The sequence below is a fragment of the Chamaea fasciata genome, unplaced genomic scaffold (genome assembly GCF_029207755.1).
Source record: "Chamaea fasciata isolate MVZ Bird 193981 ecotype frontalis unplaced genomic scaffold, bChaFas1.0.hap1 SCAF_55, whole genome shotgun sequence".
Taxonomy (NCBI): Eukaryota; Metazoa; Chordata; class Aves; order Passeriformes; family Sylviidae; genus Chamaea; species Chamaea fasciata.
Genome location: NW_027094140.1, coordinates 85,051 through 111,059, shown reverse-complemented (window position 1 = coordinate 111,059; position 26,009 = coordinate 85,051). Strand labels below are relative to the sequence as shown.

At 48.6% G+C, this 26,009-nt stretch overlaps 1 long non-coding RNA gene across 1 annotated transcript; it reads left to right on the top strand.

Annotated features, from left to right (window-relative positions):
- The first annotated feature begins 21,833 nt into the window (after nt 1–21,833).
- On the top strand, nt 21,834–22,570 carry LOC136304165 (uncharacterized). The gene is made up of 3 exons (XR_010724405.1): nt 21,834–21,910; nt 22,097–22,244; nt 22,448–22,570. It is a non-coding gene; the product is annotated as an uncharacterized lncRNA (long non-coding RNA).
- Nucleotides 22,571–26,009: the final 3,439 nt, after the last annotated feature.

Here is a 26,009-nt window from a genome sequence, read left to right as displayed (position 1 = left end):
GTTTGGCCGGTTGACTTGGCATTTAGCCTAGTCCACACTGCTGTGTCAGAGTCATTCTTTAAATACCATTTCCATTGTATCAACCTGTTGAATGTTCATATTTTTCCATAAACTAGTTTCCATATTCCGGGAACTGTTTTGCATGGTCCCTCCTTGGGTCCGCTATTTTAGGGCATGCGTGTTTCTTGGCTGTGTCTTCATTATCACCTCCAGCTTGGGCCTTGGTCCATACTTTCTTCAGATGGTAGATGCTGATAGTTGGTATCTCAATAGCAGAGTCTCCTTTACATGTTCACTAGATGTTATCCCGACCAAACAGACAGTTTAAGCATACTATATCATCTAGTACCTCTATGCCTAATTTTCTTTACTAATAGCAGAACTAAAAAAAACTTATATCATTACACAGTATTCTTAACCATATAGAACACATCTTGCAAAAAGCCAAGTTTATAATATGCATTTATAACACCGGTCAGTCCCAGTATGAGCCCAGTGACTCCCAGTACCCGTAAGTGGGGAGACAGAAGAGGGGGGAGCTTTTTGGGTTCTTGGGACTCCCAGCAGCCCGGGGAGGGTGGGGACTGAATAGATGAGGGACCCCAATAAAAGTGTGACCCCCCCAACAGCTGGGACAGGGGGGAACCAATTTGGGCCTTGGAGCTGCAGGTGGACACAGGCAGCTGCTTCTGCTCCCTCTGTGTCCCCGTGTTCAGCAGTGCTGCTCCATCAGTCTGTGCCCAGCAACGGGGAAAAGCCTCAGCCCTGCAGGGCCAGCGGGAAGGGAGCTGCTCCATACAGGAACAGGGAACAAAGGAAACACATTCTTTAGGATGTGTTTTCTGTTAAAAAAAAAAAAAAAAAAAAAGAAAGAAAAAAAAAAAAGAAAAGAGAAACCCGGAAAAATTACAAAAGATAAAAACTGCCCAAAAACCGTGTAGTTAAAAGTCTTCCATAAGTGTGGATTAAAAAGGTGTAAGTGATGTTTTGAAATGAGAACTCAGTTGCTTTGTAAATGTGCTCGTGGCAAGGATTCATCAGCTGCATTCTTTTGCAGATGTTGGAATTATTTTCTAATATGAAGTAAATTTAAACTTAAAGCAATAGGAAATTGAAAGATGGATTGTGTACGACTGCATCTTGAGTGTAAAAATTTGGCAGTTTGAAACTTGGAGCAAAAGTGTTGCAAATGAAAGTTTTAAATCCCATTGGATTGTGTGACAGCAGTTTTTCCTATACTATGTGTAGCAGCCCAAGGATTTCATCAGTGGGGTGGTGGGTGCTTTTAGCTTTGTCCTGTGCCACTCTGGGATGTCATGAAACAGGACTTCACCTGCCACCAGCCCGCGTTTCCCTCTGCCACCCCAGCTCCGTGGACCTTGTGTCCCCCAAAGCAGACACAAAGTTTTCCTGCTGCTCTCCCTTTGCACAAATCCACAGAGAGCTGGGATTGTTCCAAGTCTTGTCTCTCCATTGTGCCATATTCCTAAAGAACCAGCAGCCCATCCCGATGAATACAGCGAGTTACACTGATGGTTGTCAGCTCCATTTCCTGCCTAGAAATCCTGAAACTGCTTCTAAATGCTGCCCTCCTCAGCTCTTAGACACCTACTCACACAAAGCTGGGAAAAAATCCCCTGGCTTCCGGCTTACAGGTGAGCCAAAGTTAGAGCTCTGTGGAAAATCTCTATCCATCCCTATCCTTTTAATACATCTGTATGTGAGGTGTGCATGGATGTGTCTTGTATAGAAAGGAAGGAGTGCACAAGCACCGTGCCTGACACTTTCCCTCTCTGTGTTCATTCCATACCCATGGGTACAAAGACATTATGGAAACCCTGGCGCAGACAGAGCCTTCTGTGCATGGATACAGAGACATCCAAGAGCCCCTTGGTCATCCTGCTGGAAGGACGACAAAAAGGGAGTGGGAACTCAGCAGTGAGGAGAGCTGAGGGCTGGAGAGCAGCTCTGAATGACACTAAAATGTCTCTGGGCTTCTGAGACATTGCTACTCTTCAGCCAGCGACAGTCCCTAAGCCTGGGACTCAGTCTTCCTCATGCTGAGGGGCACCAAGGAAGGCAACAGTGTGATGGAGACTGGCATGGGCTGGGAACTCACTGGGGAAAAATAGAGAGCATTGTGAAGGAAAAGGCAGGTGGAGGACAGAACTGTTCAGAGAAGAGCTGAGCTACAGCTTGAGCAAGCTTAAAAATGTCATTTGGGGCCATCCCAGATTGATTTCATTTCAGAAGGTATTGAAGAAGTTTATTTTTTGGGCGGTATCATGTTTTCTCTTGGAGATGTACACTCTGCAAACTTGAGCCGCATTGCCAAAATGCTCAAGGCAAGTCTCTGCTGCAGGGCACACCGTTTCTTCTTTGGCTGATTCCGGCCCGGTGCTGAGCCCAGCAGAGCCCTGGCAGAGCCCAGAGCAGCCTCAGCACCCGCAGAGCCCGGCTGCAAGGACAGAAACCAGAAACCGCCCGTCAGCTGAAGGCTCCTGTGCCCTTGTCCCAGCCGCCCGCGGTGCCCAGGCCACGCTGGCCGTGCTCAGGGCTGGGCCCAAAGCTGCCCATCATTGCTGGCAGGACGTGTGCCCAGCCTGCAGCCAGCCACGGCGCATCCAGCCCTCAGCAGCTGCCCAGAGCAAGATGCTCCTGTGCTGGCTGCCATCTCCCAAAAGCTCTTACCCCACCCGTGCCAAGAAGACGGGGACCCACCTCACGCCATCCGCCGCGGGAAGAAAAGCTGCTCCCAAACCACGTCCTCAGCCTTCTCCAAGGGCGCGGCCCATCCACGCCACAGCTGGTCCCAAGCACTTCCCAATCCAAACTGGACACCACCTAGAACACTTCCTTTAGAAAAACAAACAACCAATTAACAGACAATAAGGGGAAACAAGGGAAAAGGTAAAAGATGTGATCTCTGTCAGGGGCTTGAGGAAGGGCCAATTCTGACATGCTTGGGAAAAACCCACCCACCAGTGAGGGAAGCCCATGCTTTCACTCTTCCCCCCTGCACTGCCCCCCAAAATAATGGTGATCCCAAAGCAAACAAGGGCAGTGGAGCAGCCCAAGCCCTTCCTTGCCTGCCAAGCAAAGCAGCCCATGGACAGGCTCTGGAGTCCCACCTCTGCTCCCACCTTGGGGGTTTGTTTGTGTCGGGCTGGCTGCCCCAGCCCCAGCCCAGGGCACGGTGGGTGGTGGGGGCTGTTGGCAGGGCCAGGAGCCAACTCCCATTTTGTAACCACCCCAGCCTGTGCCCCCAGCCCTGCCAAAAAGCAGCTTGGCAGCCCACTGAACAATCAGTTGGACCTGCCCCAGCAAAGGGAGGAACCTGTGGTTCCTGGACAGGCCGTGCAATGCCCAAATCTGGGAGCATCCCCCTGTTCGTGGACTCATCTGCAAATTGGCTGTGGAGCCTGGCTTTGAAGAAGGTGCCAGAATCGAAGTCAATCATCTTCACCTTTGTGGTGGCAAGGTCCCAGAAGAGGTTTTCATCCTTGATGTTGTCCTCGCTGTCTCCAGCAGCAGCAGCCGCACCTTGTCCAGCTTCTCCAGGGGCTCCTTCTCGTTCCCTGGGAGTGAGACCAGGCTCTCAGGGCTCTGCCCAGGGCCCCAGCTGTCAGTGAACCAGGACAAGCAAAACCAGCCTGGATGGCAGCCACCAGTGCTGGGCAGAGCAGCTCGGCTCCAGCACGAGGGCTGCCTGTGCCCATCCCATGAGCCCTGCGCAGTGACACAGGCAGGACAAAAAGTCTGGCTTGCTCTGCTTCTGATCACCAAGGCATGTGTGCAGCTGGAACTTACCAGGGCCCTGCATCAAAGTGTGCCTGTGGCTCTCTCCCTTCTTCTATGGCAGATGAGTATCCTGCATCCAAGGATCACAGAACAGGTCTTCTAATGAGGGCCTGTCCAAGGAGTGCACTGATAAACACCACCTGATGAGATCTTGGCAATCTGGGGAGAGAAACCAGAAGCCGCCAGTCAGTTGGAGAAAGCTCCTGTCCCACTATTCCCATGCCCAGGCCATGCTGCATGTGCTCAGAGCTGGGCCTAAACTTTCCCACCAATTCCCTGTTTTGGAGGAGATCAGGAGAGCAGGACATGTGCCACCTCCTCAGCAGCTGCCAAAGCAGGATGCTCACAAGCCAACTGCTGTTTCCCAGCACTGGTATTCCCCCTGTGCCCAGAGATGAGCATCCACCTTGAGAGAGCCGTTGTGGCAGGGAGAGCTGATGGTCCCAGCTGATCTTCTGACCCCTCCTGAAAGGGTGTCCTCCACAGACCATCTGGTGCAGCAGGATGCCTAGGGACCAGATGGTAGCTGGCTCGCCATAGTACCAGCCACAGTGGGTCCATTCCGGGGGGCTGTAGGATGGTGTTCCTATGGAATACAGATGGAGTTCATCAGGGCGATGCTGCTGCTCCCAGAGCCTGGCCCCAGCATCCCTGGGCATGCGGGGGCTGCACCAGTGGCACGTGGGGTGACCTGCTGCTCTCTCACCAGCACCAGTGACTTGTTTACAAACTCAGGGTTGGAAAAAAAGCTACTAGTGTCAGAAGGGGGCAGCGGAAGCCGTGGCAAGGCCTGGCCATGACATCCAAAGGAAAAACCCACTCGGCGCCAGGGAAAAACCATGCCCTCATCCTCCCTGCCTGCATTGCCCCAAAAAACATTATGAAGCCAGGGCAAATAAGGCAGGCAGAGCAGCCCAAGCCCATTCTTGCCTGCACACCAAACTGGCTGCTGCACTGCTTCTAGCCCCCGCTTCTCTGCTACTCTCACCCACAGGTGTTTTTGTCGAGCTGCCTGCCCCAACCCCAGCGCCAGTCCTGGGCAGAGTGGCTGGCAAAGGCTGCCAGCAGGGCTGGAAGCTGGCCCCCCACACACCCCTGCTCAAAAGCCACCTGGCTGAAGACTCAGTGCCGTGTCTGGCAGCAAAAGGGAGAGTCCCTGCTGCCACACCCAGGCTGGGCCATGAGATGCTGGGACCGGGAGCACAGTCCTGCGTGGGCTCACCTGCAAACTGAGTGTATGCTGTCTTTTGCAGGTAGGTGCCACAGCCAAAGTCAATCAATTTGGCCTGCCCGGTAGCCAGGTCAACCAAGATGTTCTGGGGTTTGATGTCCCTGTGCAGGACCCCGCAGCTGGTGCAGTGCCGCACAGCTTCCAGGACCTGGCGGAACAGCTCCCGCGCCACCTCCTCGGACAGGAACCTCCGTGCCCGAATGAAATGCTGGAGGTCCTGACACCGCTCCGGGCGCTCCAGCACCATCACGATGTCGTTGGAGAGCTCCACCCACTCCAGCAGCTGGACCACACCAGGGAAGCCAGTGGAGACCCTGTCCAGCAGCACGATCTCCAGCGGTGCGCTGGTGCCGTTGGGCTGTGGGAGGACCACGATGCCGTCAGTGGGGCTGAGGCCCTGCCAGGGGTGGGGAAGCGCTCACCCTGCCCGGGATGTTCTGCACCCTCCAGTGGCCGCACGCCCGCTCTCCCTTGAGGCGTCCTGGCGGATTCCACCCTGCCGGGCCTCGGCTCGTCCCCGCCCGGCACGCCCCGGCTTCTCCCGCTGGCCCCCGCTCACTCACCAGCTCTCCCCAGTGCCGGACGCGGTTCCGTGGCACCCTTTTGATGGCCACCTGCAAGGCAAGGGGAGCAGCGGGCTGAGCTCACCGCCCGCCCTGCCCAGCCCCATCCTCTTCCTCCTCCTCCGCCCTTCTCCTCCTCCTCCTGCGCCCGCCGCTCACCGGGGCGCCATCCGAAAGCCGCGTCGCCGCGAAGACAGTTCCGAAGCCGCCGCGCCCCAGCAGCGAACCCAGCCGGTAGTGCTCCTGGAGGCCCTGCTGCGCCTTCCCTGCCGGAGAGACGCGGCTGTCAGCGCTCGGCCTGGGGCCAGGAACGGCCCCTGAGCGCCCCTCAACCACCCCAGGCCGGGCATCCCCAGGCGTTCGCTCCTGGGAAGGCGACACTGGCGGCTCGGGGCCGGCGGCCGCGCTGGCCAGCGGCGGAGCTCGGGCCGGGGAAGGCGCAGCGCAGGCGGCGGGAGCGGCCGCGCCGCGTGTGTCCGCGGGGCCCGGGAGGGGCCGGGGCCGGGCTCGGAACAGGCGGAGGCAAAGCGCGGCGATACTGTCCCTGGCCCAGGCACCGATCCCCGCCCAGCACCGCCATCGCCAGGACAGCCAGAGGCGGGCGGAGGCGAGAGCGCGGTGGGAGGCCCGGGGGCGGGGGCGGGGACGGGGCAGCCCCGCCCGGGGCCGGGGGCGGGCCGGGGGCATGGCCCGGCCCTGCAGGGGAGAGGGACACTGGGAGAGGAGGGGGACACCGGGACAGGGAGACTGGGAGCGGGTGTGGGACTGCAGGAGAGGGAGAGGAGAAGCAGGAGGGAGTCGCAAGAGGAGCTTTTTTTTTTGCTGCTGCTGCTGCTGCCGCTGCTGCCGCTGCTGCCGCTGCTGCCGCTGCTGCCGCTGCTGCCGCTGCAACTGAAGCCCCGGGGCCGTTTTTCCCCGGGGCCGTTTGTCCGTCGCCCGCTCAGTCCCACGCCGAGCCCCGTGCGCCCCGGGGGCAGCCCCTGAGCCTTCCAAACACGGGAACTTTGCCCCGTTGAGCCAAGACCCAGAGCCTTGACTCCTGCACTGTGGCAGAGCAATCCCCTTGGCTGCTGCTATGCATTGTCCCTGCTGAGGGTCACACACTGTCAGAGAACATTCCTTGAATGCAGAATTCGTACCTGGCCCAAGCACTGCACTTGCGTCTCCAGCATTGCTTTCCAAGAAAAACGGGGGTAGGCAAATTGTGTGTAGCTCATGGTATTTCACAGCGTCCAAAACTTGCCAAGTCATGGATCTTAGAGGTGAGATCCATTTGTAGTTAATGGGATGGAGAAGTAGTGCAAAATGGAAAAGGGGAGCATAGAAATAAATAGAGAAAACCATCTTGGATTGGTTCTTTCCATTTTTGTTTCATTTTTTAAAAGCTGTTTCAGCTTTCCCAGAATCTTCTCCACAGTCCTGTCTGCTCTTTCCAAGAACCCTTCCTGGAGAACCAGCTGCAGCTTCTGTCACTAAATGTCCTACCAACGGCAGCAAGTTTGTGAAGGAAAATAAAAAATGGTTTTACAAATATATTAACGGCAAAAGGAAGGCTGAAAACCGACCTTTGTTCTCTGCTGGATGTGGGAGGGAACTTAGGAAGTGCAGATGAGGAGATGGCAGAAGTGCTTAACGCCTTCTTTGCCTCAGTCTTTAGTGGGAATATGGCTTGTCCTCAGGACAGCTGCCCTCCTGGGCTGGTAGATGGTGTCAGGGAATAGAATGGTGCCCCTGTTATCCAGGAGGAGGCAGCCAGAGAACTGCTGAGCCAAATGGATGTTCACAGATCTGTGGGCCCAAGTGGGATCCACCACAGGGTGATGAGGGAGCTGGCAGATGAGCTTGTGAAGCCGCTCTCCATCATTTACCAACAGTCCTGGCTCACTGGTGAGGTTCCGGAGGACCGGAAACTGGCCAATGTGACAGCCATTCACACAAAGGGTGGGAAGGAGGAACTGGTAATTAGAGGCCAGTTAGCCTGACCTCAGTACCCGGTAAGGTCACGGAGCAGTTTATATTGAGTGTCATCATGCAGCACCTACAGGACGGCCCGGGGATCAGAGCCAGCCAGCACGGGTTTAGGAGGGGCAGGTGTTGTTTGACCAACCTGCCTCTTCTATGAACAGGTGACCTGCGTGGTGGATGTGGGACAGGCTTTGGATGTTGTCTGTTTGGACTTCAGCAAGGCCTTTGACACTGTCTCCCACAGCACACTCCTGGAAAAGCTGGCGGCCCACGGCTTGGACAGGAGCACTCTTTGCTGGGGAGGCAAAGGCAGAGGGTGGTGGGGAATGGCGCTGCATCCAGCTGGCAGCCGGTCACCAGTGGTGTTCCTCAGGGGTCTGTTCCTCGGGGCTCCTGGACTCAGCCCCAAATCCACCTGATAAAAAACCACCGAAATCCCTGCGGAGCTCTTTGTCTTCCTTCAGTTGTCTTCAAGTCTCCATGGCTTGTGCAGCTGCTTGGAATCAGTTCGGAATTCTCTTAAGGAGGAAGATATCAAAGCGCACCTCGTGATTTTTGGTTTTTTAATTGCAGGAGTATTTTTTTTATTTTTCATTTCATTGAAGAGTTGACTGAAGCGTTCTTTAGGTGATCTTGGTGCTGAATGTCTCCTTAGGAGTTCTGAGCACAGCGAAGAATGAGCCCCTTGCAGGCTGACCCTGTTTGGACAACCCGCTTCTCACCCAACCTCACCACGTGTGACATCACCCACCTTGGACTGCGCTCCCAAAACATCAAAGAAAATTCAGCATTTTTTTATAAAAACAAACTTATGTAAATAATAAAATTAGAAATTTTTTTTCAGTTTTATAATAACATTTTTCTATATTTTATTACCTAATTTTTATATTGACATTAAAAAATCAATATATTTTTAGGAACGAAAAAAGTCATTGGTCATTGGTTCTAAGTAACACACTTCCCTTCATGAATTGCTTGACCACTACTGGCGATTGATTTCTTCTTCTTCATGCTGATTTGCTCTATTTTTAGTCCTTTTGTCATCTTCTTTAGCATTTTCTCAGACAGGGTAAAAGGGGCAACTTTGGGGTTCCTGGAGACATTTCTGGGGCACATTTGGGGCAGGGAATTTGGAGAGAACTTGAGGGTCTGGAGGACACATTTGGGAACCGGGTGGACACTTGGAGGGGCACTTAGGGATTCTGTCGGACAATTCGGGGTCCAGGGGGGCACTTGGAGGTCAGGGAGGGGAATCCGGGGCCCTTCGGGGTCCGGGCGGGCACCTGGGGGGCTCTGAGGGGACTCTCTGGGGCGCGGGGGATGATGGGAGTTGTAGGCGCGGGTAGAACAGGGTTGAACGGCGCCGCGGAGCATCACGGGAGGTGGAGGCGCAGCTCCAATGGCTGTCGGCGGGGCGCGGGGCATGATGGGAGATGGAGTCACGGCTGGAGTAGCGCTCCGAGTGCGCCGCGGAGCATGCTGGGAGCTGTAGTCCCGGAAGTGGCTCGAACGCGGCGTCTGGGGCTCCGGGAAGGCGCTTTGGGGACACTTTTGTGTCCGAGCCGCGATTTGAGGTCCTCGGGGGGAACGTGTACGGCTCGGGAGCACTTGCGGGGAGCTTGGGGAGCTGTCACCGAGCTCTCTAGGGCGCGGGGCGGGGCAGGAGTTTTTAGGCACAGAACCGTGTTCCGAGGGGCTCCGAGGCCAGGGGGGATGATTGGAGATGAATTCCCTGAAGTCGCTCCAAGGGGAATCTGTGGGGTCGGAGCGTTCAAGGGATCCGGGGACGCTTTGGGGGCGGGCGAATGGGCGCTGAGGGAACAGTTGGGGATCCTGGAGGGGCTGGGGGACACTTGTTCACTTCAACGTGTTTATTTACTCATGAAACATACGTATTGTATTTAAAACTTAATATTCCATAGGTATGGGTTCTATAGGCGTAGATATCAATTAGCCTAAGTGCAAAACCTAATATTCCATGTAAGAATGATGTTCTCTACTGTTAAAAGCAAAATTAACCAAAACAAACAAAAAGGAGAGGGTTAACAATTAATGAGAAAGGAACAGAAAAGGTTGTTATGCCACTGTAAACTTTCACTCTGAGTCTACATTTCAAATAATACAGGTGACCCATCTGAAGGAGGATTTCTCCTCAGGGGAAATGTCTTTCTAAAAGTTTCCTTTGTTGCAAGGAGCTGCCTCTGTGCCAGGAGCCCGGCCCAGCTCAGCAGCACAGAAACAGCCCAAGGACTTGAATGACCCTCCCGTGGATTTGGTGTTTCCATTCAACTCTGTCCCTGAAAGAGTGTTCCAAAAACTTCTCTAGAACTCAAAGGTAAATTAAAACACTGAAGTTTTTTGCAGTGTTAATGGGACACACAGAGAGACCCAATGGAGAAAGTGTCTCCAGGTTCCATCACTGCAGGCACTGATGACAGGTGGGGACAGACAAGGCAAAGGTGTCTCTGGTGCTGAGCAAACCTGGATGTGTTCCATGAATCCAAAAGGCCAAGGCCTGAGCCCCGGCCCCTGGCAGGGCAGGGATCTGTGGGGCAGGGATCTGTGGGTCCGGGATCTGTGGGGCAGGGATCTGTGGGGTAGGGATCTGTGGGGCAGGGATCTGTGGGTCCGGGATCTGTGGGGCAGGGATCTGTGGGGTAGGGATCTGTGGGGCAGGGATCTGTGGGTCTGGGATCTGTGGGTCCGGGATCTGTGGGTCAGGGCTCAGCCGTGGGTCAGGGATCTGTGGGTCAGGGCTCTGTGGGTCAGGGCTCAGCCGTGGGTCACAGATCCGTGGGTCAGGGCTCAGCCGTGGGGCTCACTGTGGCAGGGGTTGCTCAGGAGGTCACTCGGGGGGCGCCGGATCCTGTGGGGCGGCTCCAGCGGCTCCTGTGGGGCAGAGACGGGGGCGGGACAATCTGTGGGGCAGGAGCCATCTGGGGGGTGGGGATGGGATCTGTGGGGCGGGGTTTGGGATTCGGGATCTATGGGGCAGAGGGGGGATCTCTCAAAATTCCCACAAAAATCCCCAAATTTCCCAAAAACTCCAAATTTCCCCCCCAAAAAATTCCAATTTTTTTCCTCGAAAAAATTCCCAAAATTTCCCAATTTTTCCCCATTTTTCCCAATTTTTTCCCCAATTTTTCCCCATTTTTCCCAATTTTTCCCCATTTTTCTCAATTTTTCCCAATTTTTTATAATATTCTGAAAGTTTCCCACAGAATCCTCAAAAAATTCCCCCAAAATTCCCCAAAATTTTCCACAAAAATTCCCAAATCTTTCAAATCCCCCCAAATGTTCCCATTTTTTTTCCCAATTTTCCCAAATTTTGGGGGCTTTCCCCCAAATTTTCCCCAAAAATCCCCTTAAAAACGACCCCAAACCAATAAAAAAATCCCAAAATTTTCCCGATTTTCCCCCAAAATCACCTAGAAATTCTCCCAAAATCCCCAAATTCCCAATTTTCACCCCAAATCTCCCAAAATTTCCCCAAAATTCTCCCAGATTTCCCAAATCCTCCATTTTCCCCCCAGAATTCCCCTAAAAACGACCCCAAAAATCCCAATTTTCCCCCAAATTCTCAAATTTTCACCCCAAATTTCCCCAAATTTCGGGGTTTTTCCCCCAAAACTTTCCAACCTCGATGGCCACCAGTGGGCGCTCTGTGGAGAGAGAATTTGGCGGATTTTGGGAAAATTTGGGAGTTTTGAAGGAATTTTGGGAGAATTTTGAGGATTTGGGGTCATTTTGGGGCAAATTTGGGGGAATTTTTTGGGAAATTTGGGAGAATTTGGGGGAAATTTCGGGTAATTTGGAAAAAATTGGGGGCATTTTGGGGATTTTGGGAAAATTCAGGGGATTTGGGGGAAATTTTGGGGGATTTTGGGAGGAATTTGGGAAAAAAATTGGGACTTTTTTGAGGAAATTTGGGGTTTTTTTCCGGAAATTTCGGGGTTATTTGGGGGAATTTTGGGAAAATTTGGGAATTTTAGGGGGAAATTCGGAGGATTTGGAGGAATTCAAAGAAGGAATGGTGAAATCCTGGGAATTTTTGGACCATTTTGGGTCATATCGGGGGAAATTTTGGGTGATTTGGGAGGGAAATTTTGGGAATTTTGGGGGATTTTTGCGATCTTTGAAGACATTTTGGGATTTTTTTTAGATTTTGGTGAAATTTGGGAGAATTTGGAGGATTTTTGAAAAAAATTTTGATAATTTTGGGGAATTTGGGGGGATTTTTGACAAAATTTTGGGAATTTTTTTTGGATTTTGGTAAAATTTAGGGAATTTTTGAGGAAATTTTGGGAATTTTTGTGGGCTGTTTTTGGGGGGAATTTCGGGAGAATTTTGGTCGATTTTGGGGGGATTTGGGGACAATTTTGGGGGAGATATTTGTGGAATTTTGAAGAATTTTGGGGGATTTTTGAAGAAATTTTGGGAATTTTGGGGGGGATTTTGGTAAAATTTGGGGATTATTTGGGACTTTTGAGGAAATTTTGGGAATTTTTTTAGATTTTTTGGGAAATTTGAGGGGAATTTTGGGGAAATTTGGGGCGGATTTTTTGGGGGGGAAATTCGGGACAATTTTTGGGGTCATTTGGGGCCTCGGTGTATCCCATCGTGCCCCGCGCCGAATTACGCCTCGGTGTATCCCGTCATGCCCTGCGGCGCCGCTTTGCGCCTCGGTGTATCCCGTCATGCCCTGCGGCGCTTTGCGCCTCGGTGTATCCCGTCATTCCCTGCGGTGCCACTTTGCGCCTCGGTGTATCCCGTCATGCCCTGCGGCGCTCTTTGCCTCGGTTTATCCCATCATTCCCCCGGCGCCGCTTTGCGCCTCGGTGTACAATTGATGTCACCCGCATTTATTTCACCTCTCATTTGCATAAATTTACATAAGACTGGTGTGTCAGTGAGGTGGGCGGAGTCAGAGCCACGCCCAGGCCCCTCCCAGTACAAGCCAGTAACTCCCAGTCCCCGTGGTCAGTGACGTCATTTGCGTTTATTTATGCTCTCATTTACATTAATTTGCATATCGGCGCGGTGGGCGGGGTCAGAGCCGCGTTGGCCCGTCCCACTCCCTCCCAGTACAACCCAGTAACCCCCAGGCCCCGCCCAGTTTGTCCCACCCTTGTCGCTCCATATAAGGGAAGGGGGCGTGGCCTGACGAAGGGCGTGGTCGGTTCACCTGTGGGGGGAGGGGCAAAAGTTACACCACGCCCAGAAACCCCGAAACCAGTTTAAACCAGTATAAACCAGTAACCCCCAAACCCACTCCCAGTCCATCCCAGTATAAACCAGTGACCCCAAACCCACTCCCAGTTCATCCCAGTATAAACCAGTGACCCCCAAACCCACTCCCAGTCCATTCCAGTATAAACCAGTGACCCCAAACCCACTCCCAGTCCATCCCAGTATAAACCAGTGACCCCAAACCCACTCCCAGTTCATCCTAGTATAAACCAGTAACCCCCAAACCCACTCCCAGTTCATCCCAGTATAAACCAGTGACCCCAAACCCACTCCCAGTCCATCCCAGTATAAAGCAGTGATCCCAAACCCACTCCCAGTCCATCCCAGTATAAACCAGTGACCCCAAACCCACTCCCAATCCATCCCAGTATAAACCAGTGACCCCCAGTCCCCATCCCAGTGCCCTCACCTGTCCGTACTGGTTTGGGATCTCTCGACGCTTGGCGGCCTCCAGGGAGCGGCTCAGCACCAGGGCCCGGCGCTGGGGGATACTGGGAGTTACTGGTTTATACTGGTTTCTACTGGTTTGTACTGGGATATACTGGTTTGTACTGGTTTGGGGGTTTTCCTTACTGGTTTGTACTGGGACAGGGTTTAGGGGTCACTGGGATGAAGTGGGATGAACTGGGAAGGGATTTGAGGTGACTGGTTTGTACTGGTTTATACTGGTTTGGGGTTTTTCTTTACTGGTTTGTACTGGTTTGTACTGGGAGGGGGTTTGGAGGTTTTTTGGGATTTTTGGGGAGAATTTTGGGGATTTTGGGGCATCAAAAATCCCAATTTTCAGTCGGAATTTTGGGTGAATTTGGGGGATTTGGGGGCTTTAAAAATCCAAATTTTTAGTGGGAATTTTGGGGTGAATTTGGGGGGTTTTGGGACTTCAAAAATTCCAATTTTTGGGTGAATTTTGGGGATTTTGAGGCTCCTAAAAATTCCAATTTTTAGTGGGAATTTTGGGGTCATTTTTGGGGATTTGGGGCCTCCAAAAATCTCAATTTTAGTGAGAATTTTGGGGGATTTTGGGTGGGAATTTTGGGGTGAATTTGGGTAATTTTGGGGCCTCAAAAATCCCATTTTTCAATCAGAACTTTGGGGTCATTTTTTTGAATTTTGGGGCTCTGAAATCCTGATTTTTGGAGCGAATTTTTGGGTCAGTTTTTGGGATTTTGGGGCTCTGAAATCCCGATTTTTAATGGGAATTTTTGGGGTCATTTTTGGGGCATTTTAGGTGAATTTTGGGGGATTTTGGGGCTCTAAAAGTTCCAATTTTTAGTGGGAATTTTGGGGTGAATTTAGGGGATTTTGGGTGGAAATTTTGGGGTGAATTTAGGGGATTTTGGGGCTTTAAAAATTCCAATTTTTGGGTGAATTTTGGGGATTTTTGGGGCTCTAAAAATCCCAATTTTTAGTGGGAATTTTGGGGTTTTTTGAGGGATTTTAGGTGGGAATTTTGGGGGGAATTTTGGGGATTTGGGGGCTCTAAAAATTCCCACTTTCAGCAGGAAATTTTGGGGTGAATTTTGGGGATTTTTGGGCTCTAAAAAAATCTCAATTTTAGTGGGAATTTTGGGTGGGAATTTTGGGGTGAATTTGAGGGATTTTGGGGCTTAAAAAATCTCAGTTTTCAGTCGGGATTTTGGGGTCATTTTTGGGGATTTTGGGGCTCTGAAATCTCGATTTTTAGTGGGAATTTTTTGGGGTCATTTTTGGGGCATTTTGGGTGAATTGTGGGGGATTTTGGGGCTCTAAAAGTTCCTATTTTCTATTCCTATTCCTATTCCTCTTGGGTCTCACACTGCCGTCTTCGGCTCGTCTGCCGTGCCCTCAGCGCTACAACAACGCTGCTACCTAGAGCCGCCGCTTTGCCTGACTTAACGTCTGTGCTGCGGCAGTCCCTTGGGGTGTTGGATTAACATTTTCGGCTGCAGCAGTCTCATTGCAGTTTGGGTCTTTTCTGGACGGTAGCAACAGACTCCCTTGCACTCCTGTGCAGGGCTCATTGCTGTACCTTCTAGACAGATCTGTAATGCATACATGTTGAAGAAACACACTGTCTTCCGTATGAAGTGCCAGGAGTTAAAATGAGTCTAGATCCGTGAAAGATGGAAACCTTTAGAATTCACTAACTCAATTTCTCAAAGCATTTGTGACCATGTTGGGCTTTGCGTGGTGACCACGAGCACATGAAAGTGTATAGCAGTTTCAGAACATCATGTATACTTGCCTAATTTTTGTTCTACAGACTGAACCATCCCAATGTGGTGGCTGCCCGCGATGTCCCTGAAGGGATGCAGAAGCTCGCACCAAATGACTTGCCATTGTTGGCCATGGAGTACTGCCAAGGTGGAGACCTCCGCAAGGTGGGGTCCCTAGGATGGTAACCCAGGAATGGATCACCTTCTGATCTGATCCTAGGTTTTCTACTGAAGTTTTCCCTTCAAACCTTTGCTTTCATACCCTGATGTTTCCTATTTCTAGTCATGGCATCAACAAGTGTTGGTGGCTTGGTCCTTGGTATTACGTTCAGCTTTTGAAGACTTAAGTGCTTTGTATTTTTTTAGGTGCAAGTGACACTGTGAGGAGTTTGCACACAGAGAATGAGGGCAAGTGTAGGGGACGTGCGACAGTATTTGAGTATGGCCAAGACCATTGTAGGGTAGGTGCATCTGTAGGCTGTACCCTTCCTGAAAGTGATGAACTCTTGTCTGTCATAGGAAGAGATAACACATGGTAGTTCTAATCCTAAGGCTTTTCTGACCTTATCTATAATCTGCCCATAGCTGAAACACAGACCTTAGGCCTCAGATGGGAGTTGATACTGTCAGGCAAAGAGGGATGGAACAAATAGAAGGATGAAAACGGGATGACAGTGACTTCTTTCATCTTCTTTCCCATGCAATTAAACCAAGGCACAAAGCTGTAATTGCTGCTACCGCAGGTCGCAGTCCATAGAGTTTTGTGCTTCTGGAGAATTTAATTGCTGTTGCTGAAACTTCTTGCATCCCTGAGAATTTGTGGAACTCTGGAGTTCACTCGGGATAGAGAAGGGAAAGACTACATTCTGTGTTCCTTACTTGCAGTACCTGAACCAGCTGGAGAATTGCTGTGGCTTGCGGGAAGAAGCTATTCTTATCTTGTTATCTGACATTGGTAAGTGGTGACAGTACCTTCAGTTGTGTGAACTATGGAAACCCTTTTAGTCCTGAGTCCACTCTCCAAATATACAGTAGTGACCTTAGTGACTCCATTTCAGATTGACCTTTTATGATCTTGATCATCTCCCAAAAGTGTTGGGAGTCTGGGGAGGTTCTTGCCTACTGGAAGCTAGCCAGCATTACTACAGTTTACATGAAGGATGTGAGGGAACATCCAGAGAGAGAACTCAATTTGTGTCCAGAGTTCTATGGTGCTGATTTTACCCCTTACACTCAGCATTTCGTTGTATGTTTGATTGTACAAGGTCTGATGTGAAAGCCATGCTTATTACTAGATAGAATAGATGAATCCTTACTGAGCTCATGCTAGGTACTGTTACTTAGCTCTAACAACTGGCTTTTTCTGTCTCAGCTTCTGTTCTCAGATACCTTCATGAGAACAGGATCATCCATAGAGACTTGAAGCCAGAGAACATTGTGCTGCAGCAAGGAGAGCAAAGGGTAAGCAGGAAGCAGTCGTCTCTACCTGCACAGACAAGTAAACTTACAAGGAACCTGCATGTGCTTCATGCAGTTACATGGTCCCTCTGCAAGAGCACTCAGCCCAGGATAACACCTGTCTCAGGTCACTGTCACATAGTATTCTGTGTGCAGCTGAGGTGAGACATTGTATTAGACGTCTGTTAACACCTGACATTTTGACTTTCAACTATTAAGGAAAGAAGCAGACTGTCCTGATTGACCAAAGATCGGAAGGAGCTAGAGGCGTAACTGCTAAGTGTGCTCCAACACCTTCAAATTCATTGTGGTTTTAGAAATCTACAGTAGCCTCCCATTTCTGCTTCTATCTCTTCACTGGCACCTTTCCTGCATAGCTTTGAAGAGCCAGACCTTTTCTTTCTGCTGTATGATGTGCTTTTAACAGGACTTCAGTCTGGCATTCTTATTCTCTGTTGTGTGTTTCAGTTAATACACAAAATCATTGACCTTGGTTATGCTAAGGAGTTGGATCAGGGGAGCCTGTGCACATCCTTTGTTGGGACTCTGCAGTACTTGGTAAGAAAGGAATTCAGCTAGAAGAGCAGCTACTGCTTTCTAGTGGGATAGAATTAACTGTTACCAAGCTTTGGGCTGGGATTAGGTACTTGCACGGTATGGGGTGCATTTGTGGTGCTGAAGCTAGCAAAGGTGACTGCTTTTTTGCTGACGCTGGGTTTTGCTGAGACTGGGTTTTGTGCTACCTGCATCTGTTATAAATAAGCAGGAGTGCCAGTAACCTATGCTACTCACTCCAGGAGGGTCTTAAAGCCCGTGAGAGGCAGCGTTCAGTAATGTCTTTAATTATTTGTACAAATGTTAATGAGATGTTAAAGGGACAGAGAAAGCTAAGAGCTTTCTGGCCAAAGCCATCTGGCTTTGTCTCATGCATGTAAACTGTATCAGGCTCCAGAGCTGCTGGAACAGCAGAAGTATAGGGTGACAGTGGATTCCTGGAGCTTTGGCACGCTTGCCTTTGAGTGCATTACAGGCTTCCGACCATTCCTACCCAACTGGCAGCCAGTGCAATGGTGAGTGAACCGTGGCTGGGTGATAAGTGGGCATGATGTGACTTTCCTGTTTACAGGAAGCAGAAGTGTGGTCCCTTGATTCTGAGGATAATATCCCTATGTTTCTTGCCCTTTTGGAAAGTGACCCCTTTCACAGGGACTTGACTCACCTGAGCAAGTTCAGCATTCCTGATACTTGCTCTATGGGATAAGGGCTGACTCCTGCAGGGCAGGTAACAGAAACCAAAGTGGCCTCTGTATTATATGTCAAGAGTAGCTTTCAAGAGCCTACTAGCATGCAGGCTGGGAAAGGCGGGCAATTTTTTCACCATTGTACTCGCTCACATTAGGCATGCAAAAGTGCGTCAGAAGAGTGAGCTGGATATTGTTGTTTCAGAAGACTTATCCGGAGAAGTCAAGTTTTCTAGCAGTTTGCCCTGCCCCAACAATCTAAACAGGTGAGTACTAGAAATTGCTGTGCTGAGATAAACTGATTCTTCTGCAAAAGGACCAAGTTTGTGTTGTATGCCTTACTGTGTTAATCTGTGAATACACTGAGTGCGTGACACAGGCAGTACTACTGTCGCTCTTCAGACTTGTGTAGTCTTGGTTTCTGCCTTCTAAACGCTGCCTTTGTGATGGGGAGAGGTGGAGTGCTGGAGGGAGAAGGAGGGGGGCAGTTCTGTCAGTCCTCCCACACAGAACAAGCCGTATCGTTACTGCCAATGCACTTTTACCTTTTCTGATCTCCTGGTTTTTGTTGCTCAGTGTTTTGTCTGGGAGGCTGGAGAAATGGCCGCAACTCATGTTAATGTGGCACCCACGTCAGAGAGGTACAGATCCTACCTATGGACCCAATGGGTGTTTCAAAGCATTGGATGACATTTTGAACTTGAAGGTAAGCAATATGTCTGTATTAGCCTAAAAAGTTTTCCAGAGAGCAGTTTCCTGAGCCTCTGAATCCTAGACTTAGGAGGAAGAGTGAGGCAGAAACTCATAGAACTGTCTACTGACCGTTAGTGACAGGTGCTTTCCTCTTGCTTCTTTGAGGACAAATACTCCCTGAGCTTGTTGGAAGTAGTGAATAGCTTCTGTGCATGCTTGGTTCCATATTCTGAGAGAGGATTCTACAGGTATTTTACTGCCATGTGGCCTCTCTTCCCCTTGATGGAGGACAAGAACTTTGCCATAATGCTAAGAAGTAGCTGTAAAGTGACTTCTTGATTCTGCCAAGTGCTTTGAAGAGTTTCTTGGTGGTCATTTTTTCGGTCCCTCAATCTCTGCTCTAAGATGACCAATGTATCTTCAGCCTTTCTCATGCCATGCTACTCTTCTGGTAGTTGCTTCACGTTTTGGACATGGTTACGGGAACTGTGCACACCTACCCTGTGACAGGAAGAGACTCTGCAGAGTGTGAAGGCCAGGATTCAGTCAGATACAGGAATTCCAGAACAGGACCAGGAACTACTGCAGGAAGCAGGACTTGAATTGTTTTCTCAGAAGTTGGTCACTAAACATACAGCTGATGGCAAGGTGAGTCTCGGTATTCCCTTTCTTAAGTTTGAGTGAATCAGAAGTCACTGCACTCGCTTTGGGATCACAGCACTCCCTGCTGTTGTGGCATGCTTTTGTCATGGTAACCTCACAGACCTAACAGCCACTGTAGCGTAGGCAGCCTGTTGCCTTTGGTGCTCTGTGTTTGGTTGAGGAGGACTCTTCTGTTTGTGGTGTTAGCAAGGCTTGCTCTTCCCAAGAAAACCTGGTTGGGTCTTTTGTCTTCTGCAGGTGAATGATACTGCAGCAGCAGACACAGACCTTCTCTTCCTCTTTGATAACAAGAAAGTTTCCTGAGGCTCAGGTGGCCTTGCGTCCTCACCCAGAAAGTGTTGGCTGCATCCGTAAGGACTCCTCTGGCATGAATATGAAGGGCGGGGCGGGGTCAGTGTTGAGAGGGGCGTCTGTGTTTTGTGGTCTGTATCGTGCCCAAAGAGTAGAGGGAGCTTTTGCGTATTGGGACTGAAGAAGCAGTAAAATGGACTGTCATTCATTCAGTTTATCAGAATAACTAAAAAAGGGAGGTGTTTGATTTTGACATGCTAGGGTAGCTGCACAGGGGTTATCCAGCTCTAGGCTTTGCAGGCAGTAGCATGCCCCTCAAAGGAGCAATGTTTTGGTCTGTTTTGTGATAACACACTATTCCTGCTTCACGCTGATATGTCCATTTCCCTTTCTCCCACCTCCTCTGTTTTCAGTTCAGGATCCAAAGAAGAATCTCCACTTTTTCCAGTTGTGGAAGGTGTGGGGTCAGATCTGGTACACGATGCGGATGCTGAAAGAGGACTGTAATCGGCTTCAGCAGGGGCAGCGAGCAGCCATGTACGGTGGCTGTTTCTCCACAATACTTATCTCTGTCTTTGTGCGCTGGTGGAAGGGAAGACAGAAATGGGACCCTGTTGGAATGGGGAAGCCCATGATTGGAGCTGTATGCAATTCATGAAAAGTGGAGAGTTAGCCCTTTGGCACAACTGCATTTGTCCTCACCGCTGTCTCAAGTATCTGTTTTGGATGTAAATGAAAGCCTGGTGGATTTCTACTTTCAGAGGCTAATAGGACCTTCTTGTCCTTGCAGGATGAATCTGTTGCGTTACAATATTGCCCTCTGGAAGATGAAGAATTCTATGGCCTCCCTTTCTCAGCAGCTGAAAGCAAAGCTGGACTTCTTTAAAACAAGCATCCAAATTGACCTGGAAAAGTATAAAGAGCAGATTGAGTTTGGAATTAGTGAGTATAGCATCTGGCAAACGGGTCTTTTCATGACTCTTATCCTCACAAAAACACCTGCCTCCTTCTCTGTGAACCTGAGAAAGCCAGTCACTCTTCTTTGATTCCTGTAGCTTCTGAGAAGCTGCTGTTTGCCTGGAAAGAGATGGAGCAAGCTGTGGAACTTTGTGGGCGGGTATGTTTCTAAATCTAACTGCTAGTCATAAAGAGGTTTGTTTTTGTTATCTCTCCCCTCCTCCCCCTTTAGCTTCATTGTCCCTGCCTTAAATAGAAGCCCCTTGTATCTGCACTGATGTCAGATTTCACATTGCCTTGGTTTGTGTGGCACAATTTTTGTGCATTATTAGTACTACATGAAGCTCGTTCTGTTGTAAGGCTTAGGGGGAAACGGGAGATCTTGGCGAAGCCCCAGAAACGTCTTGGAATTTCCTTGAATTGAAACGACTCGTTTGTCTTTGGCCAAGGCTGCTGTTTGCATCTTGTTGGTTTGTTTAGAAATAAGAATGAGAAAGGAAGAACCAGTTTGAGTGTGAGTGGTAGTGTCTCTAGGTATGAGACTGTTCTGTTGCTTATGTTGTACCCTGCTTTCAGGAAGATGATGTGGAGCAGGTGGTGAAGAGGATGATGGCCCTGCAGACAGACATCGTGGACCTGCAGAGAAGCCCGCTAGGTCGTAAACAAGGAGGAACACTGGAGGATTTGTGAGTTGAACTACCTTGAGCTTCAGATGCAGGAGTGTTTCTGGCTAAGCTTACTCGCTAGAGGACAGTGAAAGGGCTGTTTCTTCCACCCAAATTGTGGGGGACTGGGAGCACTTTAACACTAAAGATGTTTTTTGACTCATCTGTCATTGTTCTGAAATGGCAGACAGGTATAGAAAAGATTTGAGTTCTCAAACTATTTGTTCCATGTTTTGGTTCTTTGGAAATCCTTTTCTTTCCTGCTTTTTTTCTTCTAGAGAAGAACAAGCCAGAGAGCTGTACCAAAGACTCAGAGAGAAGCCAAGAGGTAAAAGACGCTTTAGCTCAAGGTCAGCTTGCTTTGTGTGTAACTTTGGAGGTGTAGTAAGGATCATTGAGAAAACTATCTGACTTCTAGGCCTGCCCAGACACTAGCAGCACATGGGCTCTCCTGGATTGCCTTTTTTCGAGAGGGAAGTCAGGGAGTCAGTTTCACACTAGACCAGCCTTCCTTTCTTGGTGCTTTGTGAGCTGTTCTCGAAACTCCTCTGGAGCTCTTCTCAGAGCAGGCTGTTGCCACAAGCAACAAACAACCTTTCTGGGTAGAAAGGATGAAAGACACGACTGTTCCTTTGATACAGTCCCAACTCTCCTTTTCAAGTTCTTTAAATTTTGAAGAAGGTGGCTAAAATTCAGTGTAATTCATCCCACTCGAACTCGCATATCCTGAACTTTGGCTGTTTCAGGATTAAAGCAGTAGTGGAAATGAGCCGCTAAGAATCTTCTCACTCTGTCCTATAAACCGACCTTTCTGTGTAATATTGGCTCTCATTCCAGATCAGAGGAGAGGCGGTGACAGCCAGGAAATAGTACGACTGCTTCTACAGGCAATCCAGACCTTTGAAAAAAAAGTTTGAGTCATTTATGCTCAGCTCAGGTGAGCTTTGTACATTTTATTCAGAGTTGAGAGAAGGTATTTTCTCTTCCAGCAAGAGAAGGTTTAAAACTCATTGCATATGTCTATTGAGATCTTGCAGTGTTAACAGAAAATAATTAACTTCAGAACTGTTCTCCTACTGCAGTGGCCCATGTGTGATCTGATTAGTTTTTATTTTTTTAATAGTAAAACTGTAGTTTGCAAACAGAAGGCATTGGAATTGTTCCCCAGAGTGGAGAAAGTGATGAATCTGATGAGTGAAGATGAAGAAACAGTTGTTAGGCTTCAGGAGAAACGACAGAAAGAACTGTGGAACTTGCTGAAAATTGCTTGTGTAAGTAAAATAAGAACTCCCCTTTAACCTGAGAATATGGTTTGTAGCACAGGCTACTGAAACAATAGTAAATTGAGTGTATCCTATGGTTCTTTTCTTTCTTTTGAATCAGTATGAAAGCCAAGTTCCAGGTTGCCTCATATTCCCGGCTGCTGAAAACTAGCGGGAACAATTGCACTCTGATTATTTTGTGTTTTCATCAGAGTAAAGTGCGTGGTCCTGTTACTGGCAGTCCAGAGAGCGTGAACACATCCCGTCTTGGTAGCTCAGGTCAACTGCTGCTGCAAGTCCCTTCTGGAACATTCAATTTATCAGAATCTGTAAGAAAAAGCTGAGGCAAAGTCTGGAGTTCTTCGGCTGCTAATGCCACCACTACAAAGCTAGGTTTCCTGCTTTGTGCAATAATGGCACACAGGGTTTCTCATATTTTACACTTTGTGTTCAGCTTGCATTGTCAGCAACCTTAGTTTACTTGGTAGTTAAGACTTGCTGGGGCTTTCAGATCTTCCATATGGAAATTGGGTATCATGTATGGCTTCACTTCCCCCAGCCTCAGTAACAAAAGTGGTTTTTGGTTTTCTTCCTTTAATCTGAGATGGTTGGGCTCGCTTGGAAGTACACTGCCAGCAAGAACTGTTGAAGTATTGTCATGTAAGGTCACAGTAGCTGAGCTGTGTCATTGAGACTGCTGCATGCGTAGTTCCGGCTTGCTTAAATGAACTGGGTTACCACTTGGAATGAAAGACCTTGGTTTTGTTTTTGCCTGTTGCCCCATCCTTAAGTTTATAGGCTTCTCAGCTTTTCCTCTAGCAACAGTGGTTCCACCTAATAAGAACCCAGTTCCATCTTGGAATACATTTCCTTTCCCCCATTTGGTAAATCAGGGGCTGCCACCAACTTTTCAAGTTGCAGTATGAATTACAAGCCTATGACCTGACTAACTTCAGTGTTCTGCAGCGTATCTGCCAGAAGTATTTCTTAATGATAGAGGCAGCATCTCTTTAAACTGCCACAGAAATTAATAGTGTAATAATTGCCCCTTTCAGTGAGGAGCTGCTGCTGGAATCTGGGAAACTTTGTAGCCAACTAGAAAATGTGATGCATGACACAATGAAGGATCAAGAGCAGAGTTTCTTGGTAATGTATTCACTCTTCTGTAAATGGACTAAGGAAGTGCCTGGCTTCGAAGTTCTGAATGTGCAACTTTGCCACCACTAACACAGCTGAATGAAATCTGCATTTTACTCATGGCCAAGGGGGAGAGTAGGAGATGCACAGAGATAGGAAGCACCGGTTCCCTCATAATCTGCCGCCTGACTTACTCTGCTTGCCAAAACTGGGAGCCACATGCTGGGAACTTGCTGCGCTAAACAGTAAAGGATGGGGCAAAGCACTTGGCTGTTGTACAAAACTACTGCAAAACTGCACACAAATTTGGGATGAGCGGGTGTCAGGGATCCTTAATTTAACAATGCAGAATATTGAAGAGAGAGTAAAATACTGGAGAGTGCAAGTAGGTTGTTTCCTTGACAGCAGTCACGTGGCTCATCGTGAAATTGACCAACTTGTTCCCAGTAAATTTTTTATACCTCTTAACACACTTTACCTTTATTTTAGAAAAAGCTCAACTGTAGCCTGGTGTTGAATTTCATTTATTCTTTCGGCTCTAGACTGGAGCTGGCTGCAGCTTCAGGTAGAAGAAACAAACAATCCAGAACAAACCCAGATGTAGAATCACTCTGATTGCTTCTGAAGCCATGCTGCTTTGGGAAGCCAACTGTGAAAAGCTGCTGCCTCTGAGAAGGGAATATCAACTGCCTTCTACTGTCACCAACTGCTTATGTGATACATATGGCTTAGCTTTTAGTATCCACTTCTCAGACACTTTTTCACAAAGATACATTAGGGAATGCCTGTTCTAACTGCTTGGAAAATGTTCTTAATTGTGCCTTAAGACAGCAGATCTCTGTCCTGATACGTCTTCCCTTGGGCATTGCCTGTGGCTGTTTTGCTGCATTTTAGGCTTTCTAATGAACAATGGACAAGGTATACCCAGTCACTGGTAGATGTCACCTTCCTAATGAACTGTGAACTTAATTGCTTAACTTTGCTGATTTGCACTTTTTTTCTTTAAGTGTAATGGTTGTACTTACCTAATACTTGTTTCCTGTATGGGAACAAAATTATCTAAAACATGTAAACTTTTGGTTTGCTCTTGTTGATGTGCTCAATAACACTATAATGGAAAAAGCTGCTTTCACTGTGCAGGTCTCTAAAACATGAGAGGTGTAAGAATGTTAGCCTAGAAACCAAAGAAGGAAATCTTCAGTGTACAGGTATCGTGTAACAAAGCATTTGCAGATTATCTATTAACCATGCTTAAAGTTGCATGAAAAGATGAAAAAAAGACCAAAAAAACCCAACTGGATGGAACCTTGGTGAGAGTCAACACACACCAACCTTGTGTTCTGACTGTGACCAATTTATTTCATTCTGTTCTAACCCCAAATTTCCACTACAACACAGAGACCTCCTTTTATAAAAGGCTGTGAAGTATAGGACATGCAAAATGCAATACAATAATGGGGAGAGGTTGGATTTTCTTTTGGTTTTTTTGGAACAGATTTAAAATACAGGAAACTGAAATGTGGCACAAACATCACAACTTCCATGCATGCCTTCAAGTGTCGTCCTTTGTTGTGCTGGCACACTCTGGACTTCAGCATTGGGTTAAAGTCATTCTTGGGCAGAGTAGAAAGTTCACACTTCTTCAAATTTCCAAGTAATATTAAGGCTGAAATGCACCGGGTACACTTTTCCTTCATCTTCCAGAGAACCACCAGTTGTTTTACTTAAAGCTGTGTTAGGCTTCCAGCTCAAATCCCAGCCCAATTTTGTGACCTCCAGCACTGAAATTCTTGCCATCAATCAAGCCTGAGAGGGTCAGCTTTACACCTACAAAAGCAAGTCACGAGAACCATCATGCACTGACATCCCAGTACAGTGCTCTTCCTCAGGTCCTTGACCTCACTAATGTGGCTTAGTTGCCATAGGAACTTGCATACATAGCCATCCTTTAGTTCTCTGAGTCTGCGTAGACTTCTAGCTCCTTTGTTCATCTAGTCTGTTCTTAAGATGACAGTGAATTAAACCATAGTGTAGTACTTAACACCATTTGCTGCTACCAGTGAGAACTGCGTACCAGGTCGAAGGGCATGAGTGTAACCAATTCCAGTGAGGCTGGCATTGTTCACTTTAGCCTATAGGAAAAAAAAATCACAGTATTTATCAACTGTGTAAGTATTCATACAGAAGTATCCCAGTCCCCTGAGAAGGTGGCCTATGCATTAACACTCTTGAGCTACTTGGAGACCAACCTCTCTTAGAAGCATGTTCCAATCTTTTCCTTTTCTCAGGAGTGTTCAGCTTAAGCGAATGGTGCAAATTCTGCCTTCACAGAATGCCATGCTGTTTTTCACTGCCTCCTCTATTATGTCTTTATATCTTTTAAAGAGCTACTTACTGAAGTCCCTCAGAGCCTGTCTTGTTCACATCACTCAGGAGTGATTTTCTTTTTTCTTCTAATGAGCAAGAAATACATGAATATGCAATCCCCTTTTTGCATTACTAAGTTTTGAGCTCTTAACAACAGTATTTCTCATTTTCAATTTTGGTTCAGTGGTCCTGGAACTAATTGTTGTTTTGAAACATAAATCCTTGCTACTTCAGTTCTTGGTCTTAAAACACACACGTCAGCTAACTTTC